Source organism: Macrobrachium rosenbergii, chromosome 4 (genome assembly GCF_040412425.1).
Source record: "Macrobrachium rosenbergii isolate ZJJX-2024 chromosome 4, ASM4041242v1, whole genome shotgun sequence".
Classification (NCBI taxonomy): domain Eukaryota; kingdom Metazoa; phylum Arthropoda; class Malacostraca; order Decapoda; family Palaemonidae; genus Macrobrachium; species Macrobrachium rosenbergii.
In genome coordinates, this window is record NC_089744.1 from 48,535,538 (window position 1) to 48,552,581 (window position 17,044).

The 17,044-nt window shown below is 39.5% G+C and overlaps 1 protein-coding gene across 1 annotated transcript in view; it reads right to left on the reverse strand.

Moving 5' to 3' along the window:
• LOC136834094 (heterogeneous nuclear ribonucleoprotein R-like) overlaps positions 1-17,044 on the reverse strand; it is a 711,768-nt gene that overhangs the window by 404,605 nt on the left and 290,119 nt on the right. The window lies entirely within an intron of this gene.

Below are 17,044 nucleotides of genomic sequence, written 5' to 3' on the forward strand. Positions count from 1 at the left end.
GAGAATTCTGAAACCAGACCAACAAGTAACTGGATCACAAGCAGTTGAAGTGGCTGCCTTGGCTAAGTGGTCCCGTGGATCATACTGGGCTTGTTTCACACATGTCAAGGTCTATAGATTAAGTAGGGATTTGACGGGAAACCGGCTCGCCGTGATGTCATCAACCTCACCGACCGCCGCTACCCTCACTCAGCCTCACCGGTCAAGTAACACCACTCCCACCTCAACTACCTATCATGTGGCCAACGAGATGAGACTTAACGCGCATATTTCTTTAATCCAATTTGTTTTTACGAAGTAGCTACGAATACGAGTCCGTATGATGATGTACTGAAAAGTCGGCTTAATTGTTTACTGTAGGCTTTGTTATCCTTTTTGCTCCTTTTTGGCCAATATGCCTTCTACACACTTGAAATGGAGTATCTCTTATGCATGCCATTTGGTACCACCTCTTCTGATAAGTTTCTTGCATGAGTTTAAATAATTTTGTGCGATCTTTTTGCATTAGTATCATTACTAGGCATCATGATGATGGGTTTATTTCGATTCTGAGTATATAACACGAGTCCAACAGGGATATGTAGAGCAGAGTCGAAACTAACCTGAATACCGTGATTGCTGAGAAGATTAGTTCGCTTTTACCCTAGCTTCAACTCAAAAACGAAGTCTGTTAGATGTAAAGATTTTACGAATGAAAACGAACAAAATAAGGAAGCTGCCTTACTAGATCCTTATCTCTCAGGAGCCACAGAATTAAAACAGCATACTCAACTGATAACACAGACTATCCTCCAATATATATATCAAGACGATCTCGTTCAAATTCCGCGCTGGCCCCCCCCCAAAAAAAATTAACATTCATAAAAAGGAATAATAACATCTATTTTAATTTGAGAGAGAGAGAGAGAGAGAGAGAGAGAGAGAGAGAGAGAGAGAGAGAGAGAGAGAGAGAGAGAGAGAGAGGAGGAAAAATCGGCAATTTAGAAATCTGAAACTAGTTTTGACACTGGCAACTAATTTCGGGCTTGAAACCACACAAAGAGACAGACAGAAGGAAAAAGAGGGGGGGCGAGAACAGAGAGTGAAGGGGTAAATCCAGTTTTCTTGGGTCTATAAACTCTCCACGCTTGGATTCGAACGATTTAGGCATTTCTGGATGTGGGTTCATTTTCACCCCTCGTAAGCCAATTTTGAAACTGGGACCAAATTTTCGCATCCCAATAATACAATCATCCACGATAATTCAAACACATGTGACCTCATTTGAAATGGCTGAAGGCACACAGGTCAGAAAGGATGTCCTGTCTCATCCAGGCTTCTGCAGGAATGACATGAGCAGGTCCCCTTGGATACACAAGGGTCCCTGGACTCCACAATGAAGTTATCATCAACTCTGCTTTCATTTGAATTCTACATATCCTATTCGTTTTATCATGTTCTATGTCGAATGGCTTGCAGAAAGACTAGCATACTCCAGCGACAAGTTGTACTCTTGGTGGTAATGGACAGAACTGTTACATATAGAACGCTGGTAGCGACAACCTCACTCACTTAACTGAAGGCCACAGAGTTTAATATATTTAGAGACAGAATCAATAAACCAGTATATCGAACTGATTATTTATGAAGTGAAATCTTATAGGCAGCGTGTACAACAACGAATTCTGTACAAACACACTGGAGGGTAGTAAGACACTACTATCCATTTCAGGGACCGCGAGTCATCGTTTTTTTCAAATATCTTTCCAACTAATTATTTGATCGAAATGGTGCTTTGACAGTGTACAAGACACCTCCCGCTAATTTTTGGTAATATAGTGCATTGTCAAATGATTTAGTTAAGGCGTTTACTCTTGACTTACATGGTGTTGCCAAGCATCAAACTATGCATTCGAACGTCCTTTATTCCCATCCAGTCCCTCCCTCCCCCTTCTCCTCCTCATCCCTCCCTCAACCCACTTTCCTGGCTTCCCCATCTCCGCCTCCGCTTTCCTGTCTATGGGGGTAGCTGACGTTCGATTGCGTAGTTTAAGCCTGCTGACTCAAGCGACTTTGCCTTAAAAGTCAAGAGTAAACGCCTTAACTAATACCATTTGACAATGCACTATATTTTACCAAAAATTAGCGGGAGGTGTCTTGTACAATGTGTCAAAGTACCATTTCGATCAAATAATTAGTTTGAAAGATATTAGAGAAAAACGACGACTCGCGGTCCTTGACATGGAAGTCGTCCTCTGATGTCAGCGATATCACAGCCAATCGTATTTATGGTTAGTTACTGACTTCAATCCACCCAACTGACTGATGAGATCTAAAAAATTACATACGGCAACATATTCAGAATCGACCGTATTGTATCTGATATCACTAAACTCACTGAAATACATGTGTGTGTGAACGGCACCTACAAAAGCTTTCACCAACGTCGACCGTATGAACAGAATTTTATTGTACGGGCACGGGTCCGTATCAGTATTTCTCAACCTGGGGACCATGGTGGGCTGTTGCAAATTATACATTTCTAAATAATGTTCTTTTTTAATTGATTAAGTTGACAATAAAATTTTGTTACATTATATTATTACGAATGTGTGTGTACGTGTGTATGTATGTGCGCGAAATTGTAATTGTTTGTGTAGCTTAGGTGTGATAGAAAACGCGGAGAACGAAGCGTGTCAAGGAAGTAGCTCCGAATGCCAAGGGGGTTCACTGTATGATCCATCGTTTTGCACTGGCGTCGAAAACCCTCCCTGATGAACTTTGCAAGATCCTGGAGGCAGTGGTCAAATGCGTCAACTCCGTAAAAGCTGGAGCTCTGAACTCTCGCTTTTTCAAGAACCTTTGTAGAGACATGGATTCGGAGCATGAAGCTCTCCTCTTACTGCAAAGTGCGCTGGCTTTCCAAGGGCAATGTTGTGAATCGAGTGTTTGAACTTCGGGGGGAGCGTAAATTGTTCCTGGAAATGCAAGGGAAAGATGATCTGTTGAGTCACTTCAATGAGGTTTTGTGGGAGCCACGTCTTGCATATTTAGCAGATATATTTGAGCAGCTAAATAGGTTGAATCTGAAGCTACAGGGCAAGGAAAGAAATGTGTTTCACCTGATGGACTGTCTTCGTGGATTTCTTGCCAAGCTCCAGAATTAGCCATGTTTGAAATGGAATGTTGCCATGTTTGAAAACCTTTCAGCTGTCCTTGACGAGAATGAAGAAGATAGTCTGCTTGACCCATTACTTAGAACTGAAATCACTCAGCATCTGAGATCCTTGGAAAGTGAACTTAATATGTACTTCTCAGAATTCTAGGAGGAAGAAGGGAAGCTGGTAAGGAATCCATTCTCTGGCACTCTTGATATTACTACCATTCCCAGTGATGTTCAGGACGAGTTCCTTGATCTCAAACATGATTCTACTGCCAAAGATCTCTATGAAGAAAAATCTCTGAATGTATTCTGGTGTTCGATGCATCAGTCATATCCAAAAGTCAGTGAGACTGCACTTCGACTATTCTTGCCTTTTTCAACTACCTATTTATGTGAGTCTGGTTTCTCCACCCTTCTACAAATCAAGAATCAGAGCCGGAGCCGATTGGATGTGGACCCCGACATGAGATGTGCACTGTCAGTGACACAACCTCGGATTCGTCAGCTGACTGAAAAGAAACAATATCAGCCTTCCCACTGGTGTGTGATAAAACATGCAGAGGTTAATTGAACCTTTTCCCAACCAAATTCAGATTTGCTATTGTCCGCTAGTCATTTCATTTCAAACAAGCTTTGTAGTGACAAACATGTCCAAGAAGTGCGAAGAAATCGAAAAGTTATGACGGTATTGTGGTTATTAAGATTGCATGCATACACACACACACCCAACACTGCCCTGGAAAACTCTGAATGACTCGGAAAAAATTTCCTGCACCATCTTGTACTGCCTGTCCCTTTTATCCAGGATTAACTATACTAACTGTCCATTTTATCCAAATATTACTGTGCTGAATGTCCAATTTATCCAGATATTACTGTGGTAACTGTCCCACTTATCTAGTTATTACTGTGGTGACTGTCCCTTTTATCCAGGTATGACTGTCCTGCTATCCCATTTATCCAGTAATACTGTCCCTTTTATCCAGGTATTACTGTAATGACCGTTCCGTTTATCCAGTTATTACTGTGGTGACTGTCCCATTTTTCCAGGTATCACTGTGGTGACCATCCCTTTTACCCAGGTATTACTCTGCTGATTTTCCCATTAGGCCTAATCCAAGTATTACTGTACTGACCATCCTTTTACCCAGGTATTACTGTGGTGACTGTCCCATTTATCCAAATATTACTGTGCTGTCTGTCCCTTTCATCCAGGTATTATTGAGGTGACTGTCCATTTTATCCAGACATTACTGTGGTGACTGTCCCTTTTAACCAAATATTACTGTGCTGTCTGTCACTTTTATCCAAATATTACTGTGGTAACTGTCTACGTTATTCAGACATTACTGTGGTGACTGTCACATTTATCCAAATATTACTGTGCTGTCTGTCCCCTTTATCCAGGTATTACTGTGGTGACTGTCCCTTTTATCCAGACATTACTGGGGTGACTGTCCCTTTTATCCAAATATTACGGTGCTGTCTGTCCCTTTTATCCAGGTATTATTGTAGTGACTGTCCATTTTATCCAGACATTACTGTGGTGACTGTCCCTTTTATCCAAATATTACTGTGCTGTCTGTCCATTTTATCCAAATATTACTGTGGTGACTGTCTACGTTATTCAGACATTACTGTGATGACTGACCCATTTATCCAAAAATTACTGTGCTGTCTGTCCCTTTTATCCAGGTATTACTGTGGTGACTGTCCATTTTATCCAGACATTACTGTGGTGACTGTCCCTTTTATCCAAATATAACTGTGCTGTCTGTCCCACTTATCCTAATATTACTGTGGTGACTGTCCATTTTATCCAGACATTACTGTGATGACTGTCCCATTTATCCAAAAATTATTGTGCTGTCTGTCCCTTTTATCCAGGTATTACTGTGGTGACTGTCCATTTTATCCAGACACTGCTGTGGTGACGGTCCCTTTTATCCAAATATTACTGTGCTGTTTGTCCCTTTTATCCAGGTAGTACTGTGGTGACTGTCCATTTTATCCAGACATTACTGTGGTGACTGTCTCATTTATCCAGGCATTACTTTACTGTCTGACCCTTTTAGCCAGGTATTACTGTGCTGACTGTCTCTTTTATCCAGACATTACTGTCCCATTCATGAAGGTGTTGTCGTGGTGACTGTCTAAACTTTGATACAGAATTATTGAGTGCATGAAATGAGGTATATTAATCCGTAGAGTATATTTACACATGAAATAAGGTATGATAAACCCATGGAGTTTATTTATCACATAAGTTACAAAGAGAAGGGGGTATGTGTTCGACCTATTATGTAAGTTGGGTCAAATGATGGCCACGTGTCAAATTTTTGTCTAGATCAGTCAAGCGGTTCGGATTTCTGCAGTGCACTAACATACAAACATTCATTTTTATATATAAGATATATATATATATATATATATATATATATATATATATATATATATATATATATATATATATATAACCACAATAACCTCATAACGTTTTGGTTTTTTAATATTTCTTGGATATGCTTGTCACCTCTATAAAGCTTGTTTGAAATGCAGTTACGAGAAAAAAAAAATACATCAAAATGATAAAAACAAATCATAATGAAAACGTGGCTGTGTTTAGATAAAAACAGAATATACCATTTTCCGTGTTACCGTAAAAAATTGGAGAATTTCTTATAAATCTGTGAAAGAGAGAGAGAGAGAGAGAGACCTAGCAGTGGGCATTTCCTTCACTGGGTATTCTTTCATTACTGGTGAGGCTTCCCTGGGTTTGAATGGCCAAACTACAGTTTGACCCGAATGAAAGGGCTAAGATGGTGTATGTGGGTGTATGTGGAGTAGGATACTTTCCTTACATGTCCGACTCCTTGTTGAACCACGGCGAAACTGGATACAAAAAACTTTACATACACTTTATATTTCCTTAATCAAACGACGGGTAAATAAACTTTCCTTTCACATTCGTGCACTGTGATGAACTCAGGTTATGCGCCGGTTCAGGAAGAAGCAATCATTTGTCAGTTCACGTGGATAAACGGTGATTGATAAAACAAAGCTAACTATTATTATTATTATTATTATTATTATTATTATTATATGATCAAAATGTGCTAACATGCTAACAAGCCATAATCGTCATAAACATGCGGAGCAGGCTATTATAAAATGCTCATATACGGAAATGAAACTATGACAAAATTCAGATGAAAATTTCTATGAAATGAAAGTGAATTATTAAAAACAAACGAACAGATTTATAATTAAGCAAGTTAAGAAAGAGATAAGAAAAAAAGACAAAGAGGCATCACAGTCTCCCTTATTATTCAGAAGATGAAACCCATCCATATGGAAGAAGCTCACAGGGCCATTGACTTGAAATTCAAGCTTCCAAAGAATATGGTTTTCATTAGGAAGAAGAGGAGATAAAGGAAAATACATAAAGAAGAGATCCCACTCATTAAAAAGAAAAAAATAAATTAATAAACAGATAGAAATGTATTAAAATGCAAGAAGAATAGTATTAGGGGAGTAATGCACTGTATCTTCGCTTGAACTTTAAACTCAAAAGCATCAATATCCGTCACAGAATTTGGGTTACAGAAAACAGAACTTGAGAGTTGAACTTTCCTTTGGGGGCAATAATTTCTTTCCCTGCTGGACAATTATCCAGTGACGGAAACCTGTGATCATCGTGGGACCCACATTGAATCCTAAAAGACATCTCTTTAAATTCGAATTCCAATGCTGGAAGATCTATAAAGGATAAAAATGTGATAGATATTACACATCTACAACTCGCGCGCAAATGGGAAAGATTAGTTAGTACTCGGCTGAGCGGAGCAAGAGAGGCTTTGATAGAAAGTATGGAAAATAAGAAAATTAATTACATTATAACACGTTTTACATTTTCATTCTAAGAAACAACTGTAAGTAGCATACATTTTGTACATTTGCCTGTCAGGGGATGTTAGAATATCGTTGGTGTATAAATTTTATATATATATATACACATATAATATATATGTGTATATATATGTGTGTATATATATATATATATATATATATATATATATATATATATATATATATATATATATATATATATACATACATATATATATATATATACACACACACACACACACACACACACACACACACACATATATATATATATATATATATATATATATATATATATATATATATATATATATATATATATATTCTTGTTTTTAATATAAACCTTACATTTACTGATTTGTTCTAAAGGTAATATTTCGGAACCAGAAGCAAACCCTCTGAAGGGAAAAGGCATAACGTGAAAAATGTGTGCATGTAACGGTTACACGGGTTAGACTCGCTGTACGCTTCCGTCCTTTATGAACGGAGCAATAATGCAATGATACCCAGACACACCACACACACACACACACACACACACACACACACACACACAACATACATAAGGCCAGAGATAGATGTAATAACCAACTTTGCTGATATCTGTGTGTGTGTGCTGTGTGTGTGTGAGTGTTTCTGGATAGATGTCAATCTAAAATACAAATATTCTCTATATTTGTAAAAACAGGTCTCTGTTTATATGCCATACTTTTTTTTTATGCTTGGAGGTACTATTTTTTGTTCTGACGGACACTTTGGCTCAATCAACCTTTTTTTTTTTGTCAGAACCAGTTGATTTGCTTGATTGCTTTGAAAGATATGCCGGCATCATAAGAACAAAGGCTGCTGAAGTCACACATAAGTAAATAATAATAAAAATACCATCAATTTTTAATGACAAAAAACCCCTCATTGTAAGAAAACGTAAATAATTTTAATACTTTTTGTAAGGTTGGCATAAAATACACACACACACACACTAAAGAACAAATGGCAATTTCTGAGCAGTGTAGAGTGTACTCAGTTCGTGCTACAATGCAGGGAATGCTTTGCTGCATACTTTACCTCTTTTCAGCAGTGGAAGGGTAATGGTTCTCTGACACACACACACACACACACACACACACACACACACACACACACACACACACACACATATATATATATATATATATATATATATATATATATATATATATATATATATATATATATATATATATATATATATATATATATATATAGCCTCAATAGCCAGAAGCAAATAATGACGGCACCAGGACCTAAGCTTTCGTGGATTTGATATGCACTATTCAAGGGACCGGTGGAGAAAAGTATTTCTTCTGCACTTAGTCGGTAAGCAGCGAACTTGCAACTCGGCAGACACGAGCTCAAATCCTACTTATGAAATGGAGTTCAATTTTCTCCTTTCACTGCCAGTTACAGCATATACATACAGCACACGAAAATGGGATTATACCACTTACATACATACATGTGTGTAAGTGTAAATGAACCAGGAAACCTTAATTTACGCGATCTCATTAAAATTACATTGGTAAACTACTGTACCTTCATTACACAGCAACATTATTAGCACCTATCAATGACAATTTTTCAAGTGCTGATGAAATATATGCATGATGTTAACATTAATATGAATATAGTCTTCAGTTAAACTACGTCCCAAGTATACGTCCCACTTGCGAACCAACGACCATCGCACTAAAGCCTTGGGCACTCACGTGTCCACGAAGGGCTGCAATAATTCTACATGGAGAAAGGACTATTGAGGTTGAGCCTTTCACATAGTTAGGAACAATAATATCTAATTCAGCTTCTCTAACGTTGGAGTTTAGTGGAAGACTAAAGAAGTCTAATCAAACAATGGGCCGTTTGAACAAGATATGGAAATCAGACTGAAATAGCAAACGAAAATATGATTATACATTAATCTAGCACGATCTGTATTGCTATATGGACATGAATCGTGGCATGACAATGAAACTATGCACAAAAGATTTTGTCAACGTAAAAATCGAACGTTAAGAAGTATATTAGAAGTCAGATGGCAGGCGAGAGGGAAAATCATATCACAATGGAAATGACAGAAGTTCCAGTTAAATATAATGATGAAGGGGGAATGGGGAATGGAGAGGTCTTGGATATGTCCTTCACAACACCCCGAAGAAAAATACGTGATGGTGTCAGCAGGGCTTCTGTGGCCACCACAACAATTCAGTTGAGAGACCCAGGCCTACTTGGATAGCGACTATGAGACGGGAAGCTGGAGATAAGTGGGGATTAGTGGAAGGTAAAGCACGAGAAAAATGTAAGGTGGAATTTCAGAAACCCTTTGGGTCGCACTGCGTAGGAGGCGATGATGATGATGATGATTTATTTTTAACTTCAAGACGTTTTCTTTAATTTGGAGACAGAAAGTGGGCAAAAGCTACTCCCATACTCATACTTCAATTGTTAAACCAACCATGGGTACAGTCCATGTGCAGAAAATTTCCAGTGCATTATACCTACACAGAGTAAGCAACAGCAAATGCCGAACTCCTACAGACATTCATTTCACCATTTACTTAGCCTATATCTGACACGTTCTGTTACTCTTTTCGGATATTGACGTCCTCCCATTCCCATCTCTCTTTTACGCCATCTTTCGAACCCTTCATATTTCCTCATCGGTTCCTCCCTCAAAAAATTTGTGAATTATACACTTTTTTATGGTGAATTATACCCATCGTCCTCCTTTCTTGTCAAACGATGGATTCACTTGATAAAACTATCTCAAAACACCATGAACCAACCTTTCCCCCAGGCTAGTCTGTAAAGTCATATTGTACAGTCTCTGCTGATCATGTTATTTGTAAAGTCCCCGCTAAGCAAGTTTTCTTTGATGACGGCCCATTTTCTTTGTACCTACAATTCATCACACTTGACGGGCCAGGTCACGTAAATTCAATTGTTTAAACTGTGTATGTAATTATTTATCTGTCCATCAATTATGTACCGTGTATTTCTTCTTTCGCAGGCATCAAGATTGTATTCAACTTTAATTCTATTTTTACATTGTAAATTGTACTCGTTCGCTGTATTTATTATTAATTGTTATTGACCTCAGATCACCCTTGCTTCCATTGTCTTCCGCGGCTCGACGCCAGTCTGCCACTATATAAACCGCCTGGACCTTGAATAAATCAGCAGTTCACTTTTACCTGCTCGTTTCTTTTGTACCTCTTGTAGTGGTGACCCTGGAGTGGTTCCCGAAGCCATTAGCGGACCCATACAGCGACTCGGTCTTGGCTTCAGGAGCTTACTCACGCCCTAAGCGGACTAATCACGGCGCTGAACCAGCGGTTGGGTGTGCTGACTCTTGTCGGCAAAATCACCAGCTTCATTAGCGGACTCACACGGAGCATTCCCAAGTGCGTTTTGACGCGAGTACCCCACTCCATATAAGAGGGCAAAGAGCGAGTATGGACGTGGACATCCCTTCCCTCATTCAGTTAACCGCTGACCTTGCGGATTCGGAGGTCTACCTCCCTCTCATATCACCCGCGCCCGTCCCAGCGCCGAGGCTCTCATGCTCCTCCACACCCCTGCCCACGCCCTGCACTCTCCCCAGCCCGGCGGGCCAATCCAGTCCCGTCCAAGCTGGGGAATCCGTCGGCGTGGCTCTACAGGGTCGAGAGCCAGTTCAGGATTGCGGATCTTAACAATGAGGTGCTGCAGGTGGATATAGTACTCAACGCCCTGCTGGAGGAGATCTACAGTAAGCTCGTCCCATGGGTGTCTGACGCATGCCCCCTCACCTACCACCTCCTGAAGAAAACCCTCCTCGAGACATGCTCCCTGCCGGTTGCCGAGCGGGCCGCCCGTGCCCTCGACCTCGCCATCGCCGAGTTCACCTGCTCCGCCAAGTACCTCCCCGGCAGGAGGAACCCTGTGGCGGACGCCCTCTCCAGAGTCGAGCTGAACGCGGTGCAGCTGGGGATCAACTACGAAGACCTCGCCAGGGAGCAGGCCGCTGACCCAGAGACCCCGGCCTACCGCACCGCCATCACGTCCCTAAAGTGGAAGGATGTGCCCCTCGCCCCCGGGGGCCCAAATCTCCTCTGCGACGTCAGCACCAGTCAGCCCCGCCCCCTTGTGCCAACCTCCCTTATGGCCCGCTGTACCGCCGAGGACTGGAAGTACCAGCTGCTGTGGGTCCTCCTCGGGTTGAGAACTGTCCCCAGGGCCGACGGCGTCCCGTCCGCAGCCGAGAAAACCTACGGCAAGCCCCTTGTGGTCCCGGGCGAGCTAGTGACAGAGGATCGCCACAACCCATCGGTCCAGAGGGTTTGCGAAATCGTCGGCAAGTTCGCCCCCCTGCAAGAGGACATATACCGACAGGTCGACCACCTTCACGCTGCCCGGGCTGGCCTCCACTACCCACGTCTTCGTCAGGGATGACGCCGTCTGCCCGCCACTGACCAGGCACTACAGGGGACCCCTTCTGCGTGCTGGAATGGAACAGCAAGGCATTCCTGCTCGCACTTCACAAGAGGAACAATTGGGTGTCAATCGACCGGGTCAAGCCCGCCCTCGTGGAGGACACAGCCATCAGCACACCGCACCCTCCGCCGGTGCAGCCACCGCCGCAACCGGGCCCTTGCAAGAAGCAGACACGCGGCCGCCCCCGGAAAAGGCCACCCACACCCGCAATCAGCCACCCTCACACACAGGACATCCCTCCGTTGTCCTAACGCAGCCGGGGCACCCTTCAACGCCCCAGCAGATACGCCGACTAATCAGACGTTACCACCGTCTTGGGGGGGGGAGGAGTATTTGTAAAGTCATGTTGTACAGTCTCTGCTGATCATGTTATTTGTAAAGTCCCCGCTGAGCAAGTTTTCTTTGATGACGGCCCATTTTATTTGTACCTACAATTCATCACACTTGACGGGCCAGGTCACGTAAATTCAATTGTTTAAACTGTGTATGTAATTATTTATCTGTCCATCAATTATGTACCGTGTATTTCTTCTTTCGCAGGCATCAAGATTGTATTCAACTTTAATTCTGTCTGTTTTTACATTGTAAATTGTACTCGTTCGCTGTATTTATTATTAATTGTTATCGGCCTCAGATCACCCTTGCTTCCATTGTCTTCCGCGGCTCGACGCCAGTCTGCCGCTATATAAACCGCCTGGACCTTGAATAAATCAGCAGTTCACTTTTACCTGCTCGTTTCTTTTGCACCTCTTATAAGTCTATTTACCATGTGTATGGATCTCCCATTCTTACCCTTTTAGTTCTTCACATGCCCAATACAGTAAACATACTTATTCTTAGCAGCTTCAACCCTTTTTTTTGTTTCATTTGTATTCAGCAACCATACTTCACGTCCTTAAAATAGTTTATATATATATATATAAAGTTATATATATATATATATATATATATATATATATATATATATATATATATATATATATATATATATATATATATATATATATATATATATATATATATATATATATATATATATTATATATAATATGTTTATATAGCTGTTGTTATCATAATCGTTTAGTTCATATATATAAATACATAAATATAAATATAAATATATATATATATATATATATATATATATATATATATATATATATATATATATATATATATATATATATATATATATATATATATATATATATATATATATACATATATATATACATACATACATACATACATACATATATATATATATATATATATATATATATATATATATATATATATATATACATATAGCTGACGTGTTATCATAATCGTTTAAGAGTTCATATATAAATAAATATAAATATATATAATATATATATATAATATATATATATATATATATATATATATATATATATATATATATATATATATATATCACACCTGCATATGAACTCTTAAACGATTACGATAACACGTCAGCTATATATATATATATCACACCTGCATATGAACTCTTGTTTTGGTTTTGGACGTGATTTACATTTACATCAAATCCTAACAATGGAAAGAATAGCTATTGCACTGAAACACTGAAAAGAATAGACATAAAATGCAATAAAAATGGATTTGGAGATTAAACAGAAAACATTTTACGCGAGGTATAAATACGCCTGTAATAAGAAGGCCCTTTATTCAAAACAATGAAGTTCCAAGTTTTTTTCTAGCCGAAAACGTGACTTTCGAAGGCGATTCATGAAGTATGGTTGCCTGATCCGGCACTTTAGGCTTTGGAAAAGCTCCTCAATATGGAAGTTTATTATTTGCAGAGATTTATATGGAAGGTGTTGTGAGAGTGGCAAGATACTCATGGGATTGCGGTTTTGCCTTTTGACACATTCCATAGAACTGATAAGGCCGTATTTTGCCCGGAGGCGCGGCGTGCGTCGCCTCAAGGACGCAATCTCCATCATAACAAGGATGGTGGACTTGTGACCAGCAGAACGCTCTCCATGTTTGCAAGGACGCTGGAATGGTGAAAGCCCTTGTCAGATTATGATGGATGGCAAGGATCATCAGAATCATTATCTCTATTGTCGTGTGGCTGTCCGGATTTTACATGTTTATAACCATGCCCATGTGATAAGATTGCATCTCACGTGACGCTTACAAGGAAGTTGAAGTTCTCTGATAAAGCGAAGGTTGCTGAAGAAATGCGTCGGAGGTTTTACTTCATATTTTTAAGTATCTCTCGTCGAAAAATGCAGAAAAGGAGGGAAGTTTAAAGAAAGATTTCTTTGAGGGAAATAAGGTTTGGTAAAAGTTAAATCTATATTTTAAACACGATTGCCTTTTGTGCATAGTTAAGAATTAAAACTAACGATAACTAAGAAAAAATGCTTTATGCTTTGATAATGAACAAAGGAAGGAACCTGTTAAACAGGTTATTTATGACCAAAACAAAATTTTGTTTTATCGAGGAATATCTATCTATATCTCTATCTATCTGTGAGCAGCACACGCGAATTGAGAAAAAAGATAATGACAGAATCGACATAGAGGGTTTTGTAAAAGTACGTATGATACAGAAGACAAGTTCTTAAAAACTAATTACAATTTTTACGCAAAGTATGTTAGAATATGCAGTAGGGAGGGTGGCTGGTGTGGTGTAAGTGTGTCTGAAACAAGGATATGTTGTCTCCATACCTGTTTAATATCTTTATGGATGGAAGGATGCACAAAGTCAGAGAAAGAATAACAGATACAAGTACAAAGTTCTGAAATAAGAAAATGTTCCGGGAATGGAGTATGGAATGGTTGCTGCTTCCAGATAGTACATTACTGATAAGGATAATGAACAGAATACTAGAAAAAGTGCTGGAGAAAAAGAGTGTGAAAGAGGAGGAAGTGGAGAGTAATCGTGATTACGAGCACAGAAAATTAACTGAAAACTAGGAAAATGGAGTAATGAATGTGGATGGTGGAAGAATAGCAGTTTATTTGTATAAGTATTTAGGGGCAAATTTAAGGCATATTGACAGGATGAGAGAAGATGTGAGTTACTGAACAGGTAAAGCAAGAAGGATAGCAGGGTGTGTGAAAACAAGCATGTCGTGTATGGTGGGATTGTTAAACCTACTTTTCTTTACTGAAATGAACTGTGTATGTTGAAAGGGCTTAAAACTGCGGCCGAGGTCAACTGATTGTGTACTAAGTGTAGAATGAAATGAATTGAAATGGTAAGAAAAGCTGAAATATGTAGAACGATTGTTAAAAAGGTTAGCACAAGTAAAAGGGCGGGATTTTGAAAGAATATTTTGATGATAAAGTGTTGAGATGATTAGTGTTAGGAGGAGAGCATATGATTCAGAAGTGTTAGGAGGAGAAGCATATGATTCAGAAGTGTTAGGAGAGAAGAATGGCATATGATTGATTCAGAAGTGTTAGGAGGAGAAGCATATGATTCAGAAGTGTTAGGAGGAGAAGCATATGATTCAGAAGTGTTAGGAGGAGAAGCATATGATTCAGAAATGTTAGGAGGAGAAGCACAAGATTCACAAGTGTTAAGAGGAGAGGCATATGATTCAGAGGTGTTAGGAGGAAAAGCATATGATTCAGAGAAGATAAGAGGAGAAGCGTATGATTCAGAGGTGTTATGAGGAGAAGCATATGATTTAGAAGTGTTAGGAGGAGAGGCATATGATTCAGAGGTGTTAGGAGGAGAAACATATGATTCAGAGGTGTTAGGAGGAGAAGCATATGATTAAGAGGTGCTGGTAGGAGAAGCATTTGATTGGGAAATGTTAGGAGAAGCATACGATTCGGAAGTGTTAGGAGGAGAAGCATATGATCCAGAGGTTTGAGGAGAAGAATATGATTCAGAAGTGTTAGGAGGAGAAGCATATGATTCAGAAGTTTAAGAGAAGCATATGATTCAGAAGTGTTAGGAAGATAAGTATATGGTTCGGAAGTGTTAGGAGGAGAAGTATATAATTCGGAAGTGTTAGGAGGAGAAGCATATGATTCAGAAGTGCTAGGAGGAGGCGCATATGATTCAGAATTGTTAGGAGGAGAAGTACATGATTCAGAAGTGTTAAGAGGAGAGCCATATGATTAAGAGGTGTTAGGAGGAGAAGCATATGATTTAGAAGTGTTAGAAGGAGAAGCATGTGATTCAGAAGTGTTAGGAGAAGCAGCATATGATTCTTTGGGAGGAGAGCATATGATTCAGAAGTACTAGGAGAACCATATGATTCAGAGGTGTTAGGAGGAGAAGTATATGATTCAGAAAGGTTAGGAGGAGAAGTATATGATTCAGAAGTGTTAGGAGGAGAAGCATAATATTTAGGAGTGTTAGGAGGAAAAGCATATGATTCAGAAGTGTTATTTGAAGCGTATGATTCAGAGGTGTTAGGAGGAGAAGCATATAATTCAGAAATGTTAGGACGAGAAGCATATGATTTACAAGTGTTAGGAAAAGAAGCATATGGTTCAGAAGTGTTAGGAGGAGAAGTATATGGTTCAGAGGCGTTAGGAGGAGAAGCATTTGATTCAGAAGTGATAAGAGGAGAAGCATATGATTCAGAAGTGTTAGGAGGAGACGCATAAGATTCAGAAGTGTTCGGAGGAAAAGGATATGATGAGAATTGTTAGGAGGAGAAGCATATAATTCAGACGTGTTAGGAGGAGAATCATATGACTGAGAAGTGTTAGAGGAGAAGAACATGATTCAGAAGTGTTAGGAGAAGAAGCATATGGTTCAGAAGTGGTAGGAGGAGAAGTATATGGTTCAGATGTGTTAGGAGGAGAAGCATTTGATTCAGAAGTGTTAGGAGGAGAAGCATATGATTCAGAGGTGTTAAGAGGAGAAGCATATGATCCAGAAGTGTTAGGAGACGCATATGATTCAGAATAGTTATGAGGAAAAGCATAGGATTCAGAGGTGTTAGGAGGAGAAGCAAATGATTCAAAATTGTTATGAGGAAAAGCATAGGATTCAGAGGTGTTAGGAGGGGAAGCATACGATTCAGAAGTGTTAGGGGAAGAAGCATATGATTCAGAAGTGTTAGGAGGAGACACATATGATTCAGAAGTGTTAGGAGGAGAAGCATATGATTCAGAAGTGTTAAGAGGAGAAGCATATGATTCAGAAATGTTAGGAGGAGAAGCATATGATTGAGAAGTGTTAGGAGGAGGAGCATATGATTTAGAAGTGTTATGAGAAGCGCATAACTGTTAGGAGGAGATAAATATGATTTAAAAGTGTTAGGAGGAGAAGCAAAATGGTTCAGAATTGATAGGAGGAGAAGCTTATGATTCAGAAGTGTTAGGAGGAGAAGCATATGATTCAGAAGTGTTAGGAGGAGACACATATGATTCAGAAATGTTAGGAGGAGAAGCATATGATTCAGAAGTGTTAAGAGGAGAAGCATATGATTCAGAAATGTTAGGAGGAGAAGCATATGATTGAGAAGTGTTAGGAGG